The sequence below is a fragment of the Cervus elaphus genome, chromosome 18 (genome assembly GCF_910594005.1).
Source record: "Cervus elaphus chromosome 18, mCerEla1.1, whole genome shotgun sequence".
NCBI classification, from domain to species: Eukaryota; Metazoa; Chordata; class Mammalia; order Artiodactyla; family Cervidae; genus Cervus; species Cervus elaphus.
Genome location: NC_057832.1, coordinates 63096071 through 63109948, shown reverse-complemented (window position 1 = coordinate 63109948; position 13878 = coordinate 63096071). Strand labels below are relative to the sequence as shown.

At 38.4% G+C, this 13878-nt stretch overlaps 1 long non-coding RNA gene and 1 pseudogene across 1 annotated transcript in view; both read left to right on the top strand.

Moving 5' to 3' along the window:
- LOC122674360 overlaps window positions 1-13878 on the top strand; it is a 603804-nt gene that overhangs the window by 412530 nt on the left and 177396 nt on the right. The window lies entirely within an intron of this gene.
- LOC122674356 lies at window positions 5072-6304 on the top strand (annotated as a pseudogene).

Genomic DNA, 13878 nt, shown 5'->3' with positions numbered 1-13878 from the left:
TATTTCCCATGAAGTGATGGGGCCAGATGCCATGATCTTAGTTTTCTGAATGTTGAGCTTTAAGCCAACTTCTTCACTCTCCTCTTTCACTTTCATCAAGAGGCTTTTTAGTTCCTCTTCACTTTCTGCCATAAGGGTGGTGTCATCTGCATATGTGAGGTAATTGATATTTCTCCCGGCAGTCTTGATTCTAGCTTGTGCTTCTTCCAGCCCAGCGTTTCTCATGATGTACTCTGCATATAAGTTAAATAAGCAGGGGGACAATATACTGCCTTGACGTCCTCCTTTTCCTATTTGGTACCAGTCTGTTGTTCCATGTCCAGTTCTAACTGTTGCTTCCTGACCTGCATACAGGTTTCTCAAGAGGCAGGTCAGGTGGTCTGGTATTCCCATCTCCTTCAGAATTTTCCAGAGTTTATTGTGATCCACACAGTCAAAGGCTTTGGCACAGTCAGTAAAGCAGAGATAGATGTTTTTCTGGAACTCTCTTGCTTTTTTGATGATCCAGCGGATGTTGGCAATTTGATCTCTGGTTCCCCTGCCTTTTCTAAAACCAGCTTGAACATCTGGAAGTTCACCGTTCATGTACTGGTGGAGCCTGGCTTGGAGAATTTTGAGCATTACTTTACCTGCGTGTGAGATGAGTGCAATTGTGCTGTCATTTGAGCATTCTTTGCGATTGCCTTTCTTTGGGATTGGAATGAAAACTGACCTTTCCCAGTCCTGTGGCCACTGCTGAGTTTTCCAAATTTGCTGGCATGTTGAGTGCAGCACTTTGACAGCATCATCTTTTAGGATTTGAAATAGCTCAACTGGAATTCCATCACCTCCACTAGCTTTGTTCATAGTGATGCTTTCTAAGGCCCACTTGACTTCACATTCCAGGATGTCTGGCTCTAGGTGAGTGATCACACCATCGTGATTATCTGGGTCATGAAGATCTTTTTTGTATAGTTCTTCTGTGTATTCTTGCCATTCTTAATATATTCTGTGTCTGTTAAGTCAATACCAATTCTGTCTTATATCAAACCCATCTTTGCATGAAATATTCCCTTGGCATCTCTAATTTTCTGGAAGAGATCTCTAGTTTTTCCCATTCTGTTTTTTTCCTATATTTCTTTGCATTGATCGTTGAGGAAGGCTTTCTTATCTCTCCTTGCTATTCTTTGGAACTCTGCATTCAAATGGGAATAAGTTTCCTTTTCTCCTTTGCTTTTCACTTTTCTTTTCACAGCTATTTATAATCCTCACTAGACAGACATTTTGCTTTTTTGCATTTCTTTTCCTTGGGGATGGTCTTGATCCCAGTCTCCTGTACAATGTCACGAACCTCCGTCCATAGTTCAGCAGGCACTCTGTCTATCAGATCTAGTCCCTTAAATCTATTTGTCACTTCTACTGTATAATCATAAGGGATTTGATTTAGGTCATACCTGAATGGTCTAGTGGTTTTCCCTACTTTCTTCAATTTAAGTCCGAATTTTGCAATAAGGAGTTCATGATCTGAGTCACAGTCAGCTCCCAGTCTTGTTTTGCTGACTGTATAGAGCTACTCCATCTTTGGCTGCAAAGAATATAATCAGTCTGATTTCAGTGTTGATCATCTGGTGATGTCCATTCATAGAATCTTCTCTTGTGTTGTTGGAAGAGGGTGTTTGCTATGACCAGTGAGTTCTCTTGGCAAAACTCTGTTAGCCTTTGCCCTGCTTCATTCCATACTCCAAAGCCAAATTTGCCTGTTACTCCAGGTGTTTCTTGACTTCCTACTTTTGCATTCCAGTCCCATATAATAAAAAGGACATCTTTTGGGGGTGTTAGTTCTAAAAGGTCTTGTAGGTCTTCATAGAACCGTTCAACTTCAGCTTCTTCAGCGTTACTGGCTGGCGCATAGGCTTGGATTACCATGGTATTGAATGGTTTGCCTTGGAAACGAACAGAGATCATTCTGTCGTTTTTGAGATTGCATCCAGTTACTGCATTTCGGACTCTTTTGTTGACCATGATGGCTACTCCATTTCTTCTAAGGGATTCCTGCCCACAGTAGTAGATATAATGGTTATCTGAGTTAAAATCCCCATTCCAGTCCATTTTAGTTCACTGATTCCTAGAATGTCAACATTCACTCTTGCCATCTCCTGTTTGACCACTTCCAATTTGCCTTGATTCATGAACCTAACATTCCAGGTGCCTATGCAATTCCAGGTTCCTCTTTACAGCATCGGACCTTGCTTCTATCACCAGTCACATCCAAAACTGGGTATTGTTTTTGCTTTGGCTCCATCCCTTCATTCTTTCTGGGGTTATTTCTCCACTGATCTCCAGTAGCATATTGGGCACCTACTGACCTAGGGAGTTCCTCTTTCAGTATCCTAGCATTTTGCCTTTTCATACTGTTTCATGGGGTTCTCAGGGCGAGAATACTGAAGTGGTTTGCCATTCCCTTCTCCAGTGGACCACATTCTGTCAGACCTCTCCACCATACCCGCCCGTCTTGGGTGGCCCCACATGGCATGGCTTAGTTACACTGAGTTAGCCAAGGCTGTGGTCCTGTGATCAAATTGGCTAGTTTTCTGTGATCATGGTTTTCGTGTGTCTGCCCTCTGATGCCCTCTCACAACACCTACTGTCTTACTTGGGTTTCTCTTACCTTGGACGTGGGGTATCTCTTCACAGCTGCTCCAGGAAAGCGCAGCAGCTGCTCCTTACCTTGGATGAGGGGTATCCTTATGACCACCCTTCTTGACCTTGAACATGGAGTAGCTCCTCTTGGCCCTACTGAGCCCGTGCAGCCACCACTCCTTGGACGTTGGGTTGCTCCTCTCAGCACTTCTATGTAGAGTTGTGCAAAGTTTCTCTTCCCAATTCCTCGTTTTCTAGGCTGTATCAAACCATTGCAGTCAGGCTCTATTTTCCATTACTCCACTGAAACCATTCTTATCAAGTTTACTGGTGATATCCTTGTTGCCAAAGTCAAGGGAACATTTGAAACCTCTAGTTTCATCTTTGTTCCTTACACATTTCTTCACACCATAGTCTCCAGAAATTTTTTGGAACACAATGACCACTCCTCCCAGTGTCTTGCTGAAACCTCCTCACCTTTACAGTTTCTAAGTTTTAAAGTGGTCTCTCTCTTAGGCCTGAAACCTATTCTCTTCTGTCTAACTATTCATTCTCTAAAAGACTCTATCCATTGAATAAGGATTTAAGTTTTATTTCTATGTGCTGTGACTTCCAACTTGTATCCTAAGTATTAACCCTTCTCTTGACTGTTACCACCAAATTCCTTCTTACTGTCTCTACTTAGATATCTCACAGTCATCTAAATTTGAGATGTCCAAAACTGAATTATTAATTCTACTTCTAAATCTCCTTCCTGAATTTTCATTATTGGACATCCAGTTTGTTCAGACTCAAAATGTAAATTTATCTGGACTCCACACTTTCTCTTACATCTTCTTATAGCCTGTTGGGCAATTTGGTGAGCTCTATCTTTAAACTACTACTTCACCCATTGTTTACTAATTGCCAAGGTTTTGGAAAGAAAGCAAACAAACAAAAACATACGCATGACATTTGAATTCTATGCTACATGTATGACTTTCAAATTTTCATCATCTCTTAATTGGGAAATTAAGCCAAACAAGTAAAATCAATGTATTTAAATTCTAGTGTTATGGTAAATGAAACTAAATACAAAATTTGATAAAATAAAATTTGTTCTCATTGTGAATATTTTTCAAAAATCTATCACCCTGTGGTATAATTGTTCTTTCTAGTCAGTTGGCAAAATAGAAAGTCCAGAACTAAAAACATTGTTATATGTTCTATTTATTTCCTATAATCTTCAAAGACTTATTAGAACTTCTTAGTAAACCAGATGCTCTGATCACAGTTTATATTAAGTGTCTAGGTCAGGTCTTACCTGATAAAGGAAATTGTGGGAAAGCAATATTATAGGAAATAGTGTATAATAGATTTATGAATTCATGAAAGTAATTCTGTCACAGAGAAACTGCATAATCACAATGTTCTATTGGGATAAATCTTAGTGCCTCAGATAAACTGTCTTTTTGTTTATTTATGGCAAAGTCTATTGTTAAGATAACAACTATATAGAACCATCATGTCTATATGGTGTGACCAAATCTTCCACTTAGGGCAACATCTTTTCTCTCCAACCTGACAGTAAATAATCAATGGTCTCATACACAAAATTTCTGTTTCACTGGATTGCTCAGCAATTGAATTTTACTCAGTGTGACTTTGTTTCCTATAGTATTAGATTCAGTTCAGTTCAAAGACTCAGCTTGAATAAATTATAATTCTTACTGGGACAATTCTAGATATGTAGTACAGAAACTTTAGAAATGAATCCCTGAATAAAGAGCCCTTAAATGTGTATTCAATTCAAATGTTGATAAAACTCCATCTATACCCCACAATTGATTTTTCTGGACTCAGTTCTTTCAGAAAATGTTTCTTTTATCTAGAAGTTAAATATTTTGTTCAACTGCAGTTTTCTATTTTTGCCATTTACGACTCTATCCACTTTTGTGAAAGGTTAATAGGTGCAAAGAGCAATTTTCCTTCTCAAAAGTTGAACATTTTCACAGTAGCCATACAGTGCAGCCTTTATGGCATCATACTAACACATGCCTACAAGTTTTTCTCTTTTTTGGACAAATTAATCAAATAGAAGATTGAAGGAAAAATAAAAACATTAATTAATCAAGGATCCTGTATCATCACTGACATGAGAGATCTAGATTTGATTTCACATCCATTATTTTCTATTCTTTGGAACATATATTCACTGAAATATTATAGCATACTAAAGAGTTAAGAAATGCTTTAAAATTTTTATGATCTACTAAGATATATAGCTCTGTATAATCCATTAATGAGCAAAACAAGACAAAAGTAAAATTTAATTGTTTTAATGATACAATTGTACAAATTGTTGTTGCTTAGTGTAGGTAAAAGAATGTTGAGGGCTAAGGTATACTTTGAGTAACTTAATTCCTTATCTTAATCAATATAAACTGTCTCTTTTGGCTCTCTGAGCATCACCATGGTAGTTGACGAGAACAAACATCATATGAAAGTTGGCAAAAAGGGACCCAAGGAGAAAGTGGTTGACTGATTTTCTAAGAAAGGTTGGTATTATGTGAAAGCACTAGTGTTTTCCCAGTATTTCTTATATGAAATACATATTTCTTATATGAAAACACTAGTCATGAGAACTCAAGGAACCAAAACAGTATCTGATGGCCTCAAGGGTCATGTTTTTGAAGTGAGCCTTCCTGCAGAATGATTAAGTTGCATTTAGAAAATCCAGGCTAGTTACTGAGATTGTTCAGGGCAAAAACTCCCTGACTAATTTCCATGGAATGGATAGTTCTGAGTTTTTATTGGGCACTAAAGGATGGGTTGGGAACTCTCTCTCCAAGTTATGCCTCATTAGGCATAAATAGATTCTAATTTTCCTAAGATAGCTTTCAGAACATTTTCTTTTTCTTAGAGCTCTGCTCTTGCTAGCAGTAGCCTCTTCAGGTCCACTGCTGAGTGGCTCCTCCCTGGAAGATAATTTCCTCTTTTTCTTGAGGACTCTTTTGTTTCCTGACTCTTCAGGGTGACTAACTGGTTCCTCTTTGGGGGAAGATTTCTTCCTCTAGGGAAGACTTCATGGTAGGGATCTTGTTGTTCACTTGCTAAATCGAGTCCAATTCTTTGCGACCTCAAGGACTGCAGCATGCCAGACTTCTCTGTCCTTCACTATCTCCTGGAGTTTGCTCAGATTCATGTTCATTGAGTGTCGGTGGTACTCCCTTGAAAAAATGTGCTCCATGGTCTAAAACTGGCAGATTATGATTGAACTTCATGTTGATGTTAAGATTATTGATGGTTCTTGCTTTGTCTGTTCTGTGTGGATTTTACTGAAAAATGCAGCAATCATATCCTGAAGACCGCTTATGCCCAACACCAGCAAGTCTGCTAGATCCACAAGAAGATGATGGAAATCATGACCTGAGATGGGCAGACAAATGACTTGAAAGAGGTGGTCAATAAATTGATTCCAAACAGTATTGGAAAAGACATAGAAAAGACTCATTAATCTATTTGTCCATTCCATAATGTCTTTGTTAGAAAAGTAAAAATGCTGAAGAAGCCTAAGTTTCAATTGGGAAAATTCATGGAGCTATATGGTGAAGGCAGTAATTTTAGAAAAGCTACTGGGAATGAGACAGGTGCTAAAGTTGAATGAGCTGATGGATATGAGCTACTGGTCCAAGAATCTGTTTAAAATTCAGGCTTTTAATGATGACAAATAAAAGATCTTATTTGTGGTAAAAAAAAAATGTAAACATAGAGTACTGAAAAGAAGATAGACATCTGAATTACTAATATAAACATACAACTTGACTGTTAGTTGCTTGAATGGTCACAAGGCACAGAATTGTCCACAATTTGGCAGTTAGTTTACACTATATCTGTAAATGGATAACTCTAATCCTGTGTAATTTAGTGGCTGCTCCAGTCATTCATTTAATTTCAAATAGTTTGGTATGAAGGAAATGTAAATATCAGAAATTATTATAAAATGATGTAAAATACCCTCTGATTGGTTACAAAGGTATGCCTGTGGCCTGCTAAGTAGCTCCAGTCATGTCCAACTCTTTGCAACGCCATGGACTGTAGCCTGCCAGGCTCCTCTGTTCATGGGATTCTCCAGGCAAGAATACTGGAGCGGGTTTGCCATGACCTCCCCCAGGGGATCTTCCTGACCCAGGGATCTAACCTCCTTTTCTTATGTCTCCTGCATTGGCAGGCAGGTTCTTTACTACTACTGCCTCCTGGAAAGCCCTACAAAGGTAAAGTGAAAGTGAAAGTGGTAGTCACTTGGTCATGTCTTACTCTTTGCGACCCCATGGAGTGTAGCCCATCAGGCTCCTCTGTCCATGAAATTCTCCAGGCAAGAATATTGAAGTGGGTTGCTGTGCCCTCCTTCAGGAGATGTTCCCAACCGAGGGATAGAACCCAGGTCTCCCACATTGCAAGCGGATTCTTTACCATTTGACCTACCCGGGAAGCTCCTACAAAGGTATAGATACTATTAATGCTACTCTATGCTGTTTCCCACCTTCATAATTGAAGGAAATGCTAAATTTCAGTAGAGGTTTATGAAAATAAAAATGTCAGCCTTTTCCATATCGGAATACTTACCTTTCCTGAATTCTGTGCAAAAACTTCAGTTTAAGAACTCCTGATTTATGGAGTTTGACAAGTCAACTCAAAGATAACCTGGGAAAATATAATTCAGGAGGAGTACAGTCAGTCTTTGCCGTTGAAGAGTTAACAGTTAAATAGAGATGTAGCACATGCTGACATTGCATAGCATTCATAAGTTATTTAAGTCTATTTTAATTTTGTGGGGGCGTGGGGATTTCCAAAGGGCATGCAATGTCTAAGCTTAAATAGGGGAAGTGGTCAGTTGCCACTGTCTTGTAAATAGTAGAGCTTGTTAATACCATGGCATTAATGTAGTCATTTTTAATGTCTGCAAGTGATGTAGGTATTCATAAGAGCTACATTGATGCTTAATGGGTTCTTCAACTGGAATTCAAAATATAAGGCATATTCTTAGCAAAGCAGTTTTGATAACTCTGAAATAATTGATATTTCTTCAAAGAAACAGTGCTTAGGAGTGTCATTTATCTTTGAGGGCACCAACAGATTTACTTCCAATATGTTTGATTATTACTAGAACAGATCTAATTCATATGTGTACAATCCTTCCAAGTAGGCTGCTTTTTGGTTAATGTATTTAGCTGGATCTAGGAAAGCCTTTGGCTGTGTGTAATGCTGTCTCAGCCTTTAGTACACAGTGAGTATGGCATTTTGAGCTATATCTGACTTAGATTTCTATTGGCAGAACTGTATTCATTTTTGCACAATACCATTAACCTAACAACTGTCTTCCTTTATTCCCCCGCCAAAAGAACTATTATCCTAAAAAAATTTAGCACATTTTCCAGAGATGTCCAACTTACAACCAGGTTGTAGCTCAGCCAAAGCATTGGGGAATGTGACTCAAAGATAGAGTGTGACAGAAATCAATGAGAAACAGCTGAAGAACAGTGCAATTCTATAATAAAATAATTTATTATTGGTACTGACTTCAGAATCATCAGCAGACATTCATCAGGCACTTACTATGTGCCTGCCACGGTGCTGCTACATATGTGCCTGTCACTGTTTGTGCTGCCCGCTGTGTGCCTGCCACTGCCATTACATGTTTGGTCACCAAACTTCCAAGACTGGATAGGCACAGCAATGACAGTCTGTAGCCTCTGAGGGACAGTTCAGGAAAAGGGGCCTTTAAGCTGAATGACAGCCTTGTCTGAGACATGTTAAACCAGAAAGAGTAAATTAAAGTGTTTGGTTCTGCAAATGAGCATGTGAGTACAACAAATGGAAGATCAGAAAGACAAACCCAGTTGATGTAAACAGAATCTGGGAAGACAGAGCTACAGACACCAGATTCCAGCTTTTTTACTCATTACTTTTCAATTTATGTTTTCTGGCCAGAGACTGGATTTAGGGCTAAAAATAAATTACTGTTTCTGGAGCCTATGGGCCTATACCTTACTGGTGTTGATTTGCATGTGGTCTTCTGCTTGGATGCTTTAGTTTTTGTGTGGTTGGAAAGAGATTTGTTTTGGTATAATAGGAACATCAACCAGGAAGACCAACAGAAAGAATGAAAACTCTTTTATTAAGCACTAATAATAATATTCCTGTTCACCTTAATATGTGTTTGGGTCATAAGGATATAGAGGCTTGTAAATAAACTAAAATAGCTATTTATGTAATTTGTTGTGATTCAAACAATATTGCTTTGAAATTTCTCAAACATAACAAAGATATAAAAAGGAGGCTCATGTTCTCTGTCTAGTACTGTTATAGATTACCCATCATTTTGGCATCCTAACATGGAACAGAAGAAGGGATATGATAGAGATCTTGATGACACAGACCACAAGAAATACTGTGCTTGGTGGAGGAGACAGAAAGGCTAAGACATCCTGAGGCCAGTTCTGATAAGTGATAGCTCCTAGTGCAGCATCACAGCTACTGTTGAAGTAGAACTTAGATAAGGCATCTTTTCTGGACTCAGAGATACACCTGGTGTGGTAAGGGGATGACACTTGAAGGGGTTGGACAGCCTGTTGCTCTGCTGGTAAAGTCAACCAAACTTGAAATTTATATCAACTTAGAATATGCTCTGTAGGAACTGGTGACAGCTGGATTACATATATGATATATCTCAGTGGAAGCTGAAATAACAACTAATCAAAGTCAAATAAAAATTCTACAAACCATCAAAATTGCATAGTTCAAGATTATATCTTGTTGATTGCACAATTTGATTCAAAGTTAAAAGTTAAAATGCATAGAAACTAATAGACTGATTTTCTCTTAGGCACATTTCCATGAAACTTAATTATGGATTATCTAAGCTGACAATTTATGTCATATGAATTTTCTTTGGCAAACAGTTGATTTATTGAAGCTTGGAGTGAAATATTATGACAATAAAATGCTCTAGTTGGAATACATGCCTGAGTAGAGGGCCAACTCACATATGGTACAAGATAAGACAAGGCTGTGTCTATAAGCAGGGCCAGTATTTCTTCAAAATGTAAATATGAAGCTACTCAAATCCTGGACTATGTGTCAATCAAAACCTCAAAGTTTGGGGCTACGTAGTATTACATGAACATTTTAGTCTTGAAATGTCAAAAGCATTTCAAACATCCAGTGCAATCATTAAAAATTCTTAATATCATACTCATGGGTTGCAAAATGTCAAGTAGTGAAACAATCTAAGAACAGGTTTCAAAACATATCTCCAAGTATCTGAGTGATTTTACCTACTCTCTAGGATTCATAAATATATACCAATTAAATGTTAGAGGATAGCTGCCAAAATTTGAGTCTTAAAATTATTCTTTCTGACAGTAATTGAAAGCAGACTTAATTGAAACTACTTTTATATTTGATGATAGAAGTATACCATCAGCATGCTTTCCCCCCTGTTTTAAAGGGAGAAAATAAAGAGATGACAGAAAATGATATTTTCCACCCAGTCCAGAGTGTCCAATCCAAGAACAATAGGGCTGGGCTTGTTATGATGCATTGATATAATCCTGATACAATCCCATGTTAGGATTTCCTATTAACTCCCACTGAAATAAGTTTAATCAAATATTTCCAATTAAACTGATATATCTGTTGGGAGAGAAATGGTCTGAAGGACAGAACGCTAAGTTTTTAGTCTTTCTCAACAGGGATTCTATCAACTCACCAAAGGATCCTGTTTTACATGATTGAAAAATGTGTAATAAATACAATTAAAAAAAATAAGACATATAAAGACAGATTTCAAAACTTCTGGGATAGAGTATGTAGAGGCAGATCTTACGTGATTTATCAGTGTTGAGGGATGTCTTTTAGAGGATGTGACTACCTGTTGACCCAAAATCTGAACCTGGGTAATCAGAGGCTGCTCAATCCTATTCCAGTCCTTGGAATGTGCCCTCTGTTTGTGTTACCCATGTTAGAAGCTGCCCAAGGACACAGCCTTGAGATAGTGATGTAGTGTTGAGACCATCTGGACTGTGTAAGTGACTTGAGTCCAGTTAAGACTTCTACATAAACTTCAGGATTCTGGTAGGTGGGTGAGGGGGGCTTCCCTGATAGCTCAGTTGGTAAAGAATCCACCTGCAGGAGACTCTTGTTCAATTCCTGGGTCAGGAAGATCCATTGAAGAAAGGATAGGCTATGCACTCCAGTATTCTTGGGCTTTCCTTGTGGCTCAGCTGGTAAAGAATCCACCTGCAATACAGGAGACCTGGGTTCAATTCCTCGGTTGGAAGATCTCTTGGAGAAGGGAAGCTACCCATTCCAGTATTCTGGCCTGGAGAATTCCATGGACTGTATAGTCCACAGGGTCACAAAGAGTTGGACGTGTGGGTGAGGTGGGTGAGGAGATCTACTCATCTTGTTGCAGCCCAAGATGCCTTAAGTAAATTCCCTTGCTTTCTAAAATTGCCACCTACCAATCTGGAGTAGTGTGCTTCTTTTTCTGGTATTCCCTTGCCCTGTGTGTACAGGAGTCAATTTTCAACCCATCAAGCAAAAGCTGGAGGGACATGTTCCTTTAGTAGATGACAACTGGCTATTTGGGTGAGTTTGATAAACATCACAGTGGCCATCCTTCCTTTATCTATGTCAAGCCTAATTTTTAATTTTTAGTTTGAGAAATAAATAGACTTAAAACTCAAATGTGATTTTTAGGACATGAATAAATAGTCACTAATACTAAAACTAACTAGAAAAGCTAACTTAATTTTTCATAACCATATCTCTTTTAGATACTACCCGAACATGTTCCAGCTAAGGAATCTTAGTAATTGGAGGGCAGTGTGATTGATTTACTAGATTCTTTTGGAAGGATCAAAGCAGTGGAATTTTAATGTGATTTGGCACCAGTCAAATGAAACAGCTATTTACAAAGTTTTAACTGAAACTAGCAAACTGGAATCATCTCATTTATGCAGTGACATATTAAAGCCAGTTCCTAAAACACATAGCGTGAACAGTTTCTAGACCAAGTCACCTTATTTGCACTAAAAATAATGACTATCTCCTCTACTTTTCCCATCCTTTGAAAGTGTATTGAGAAGCTTAATAATACCACTTGGATCCTTAGCAAAGTCATCTAAGGGTGCTAGATGGAGAAACTACCAGCAGATGTTTCTGTACATATTCCCTTCTTTGAGATGTAGCGTAACATAAGGTTCGTTCAGTATCCCACTGTTATATATGTTATTGTTTATTGGTTTTAGAATATATAAAGCTGTTCATTTGAGTACTAAATGTTCAGAAATGTTAAGACAATATTATTTAAGTATACTAAGAATGACATCTTGTAAGAGAGAAAGAAAAAAAATAAAATTGCCCTGGTAAGGATTAATCAATTTCCCAATGGGTACACTTTTTTTCCTTAAAGTAACTAACCTTGGGAACTAAATAAGTGAAATTGAAGTTTTTATAGCTCAAAATATTAAAATATTAGATATTTTATATAATTAGTTAATATATCTTTTTCTTGAATGGAGAAATTCAACATTTTAAAGAAGTTATTTTCTTCAAAATAATGCAAATTTTAAGAAAAAGATAGCTTAAAACTCAGCATTCAGAAAACTAAGATTATGGCATCCAGTCCCATCACTTCATGTCATATAAATGGCGAAACAATGGAAACAGTGAAAGACTATTTTCTTGGGCTCCAAAATCACTGTGGACAGTAACTGAAGTCATGAAATTAAAAGACTCTTGCTCCTTGGAAGAAAAGCTATGACAAACCTAGACAGCATATTAAAAAACAGAGACATTACTTTGCTGACAAAGGTTCATCTGGTCAAAGCTATGGTTTTTCCAGTAATCATGTATGGATGTGAGAGTCAGACCACGAAGAAGGCTGAGCTTTACAGTCACCCCTCTTGATGCTGACATAAAGCTTTCAAACTGTAGTGTTGGAGAAGATTCCTGAGAGTCCCTTGAACAGCAAGGAGATCAAACCAGTCAATCCTAAAGGAAATCAATCCTGAATATTCATTGGAAGGACTGAAGCTGAAGCTTTGATACTTAGGCCACCTATGTGAAGAGCCAACTCATTGGAAAAGACCCTGATGCTGTAAAAGATAGAAGACAGGAGGAGAAGGGGATGACAGAGGACAAGATGGTTGGATGGCATCACTCACTCAATGGACATGAGTTTGAGCAAGCTCCTGGAGACAGTGAAGAACAGGGAAGCCTAGAGTCTTCAGTCCATGGGGTTGCAAAGAGTTGGACATGACTGAGCGACTGAATAACAAAAAAATACAAAAGTTAATGCTTTCTTTGACCAAACAAAAAATTTATAATAGCTAGGACATGGAAGCAACCTAGATGCCCATCAGCAGATGAGTGGATAAGGAAGCTGTGGTACATATACACCATGGAATATTACTCAGCCGTTAAAAAGAATTCATTTGAATCGGTCCTAATGAGATGGATGAAACTGGAGCCCTTTATACAGAGTGAAGTAAGCCAGAAAGATAAAGAACATTACAGCATACTAACACATATATATGGAATTTAGAAAGATGGTAACGATAACCCTATATGCAAAACAGAAAAAGAGACACAGAAATACAGAACAGACTTTTGAACCCTGTGGGAGAATGTGAGGGTGGGATATTTCAAAAGAACAGCATGTATACTATCTATAGTGAAACAGATCACCAGCCCAGGTTGGATGCATGAGACAAGTGCTCGGGCCTGGTGCACTGGGAAGACCCAGAGGAATCGGGTGGGGAGGGAGGGGGGAGGGGGGATCGGGGTGGGGAATACATGTAAATCTATGGCTGATTCATATCAATGTATGACAAAACCCACTGAAATGTTGTGAAGTAATTAGCCTCCAACTAATAAAAAAAAAAAAAAAAATTTGGACCAACAGTACATGGGGTCACAAAGAGTCAGACACGACTGAGTGACTAAGCACAGCACAGCATAATAGTCCCTGGGTTTTCCTTTTCTCTCATATATTCCACGATTGAAGTTGAAGATGCAGATAACTTGGAAATGTTAGTGAGTTCAGTTCAGTTCAGTTGCTCGGTCATGTCCAACTCTTTGCGACCCCATGGACTGCAACATGCCAGGCTTTCCTGTCCATCACCAACTCCTGGAGTTTACTCAAACTCATGTCCATTGAGTCAGTGATGCCATCCAACCATTTCATCCTCTGTCGTCCCCTTCTCCTCCTGC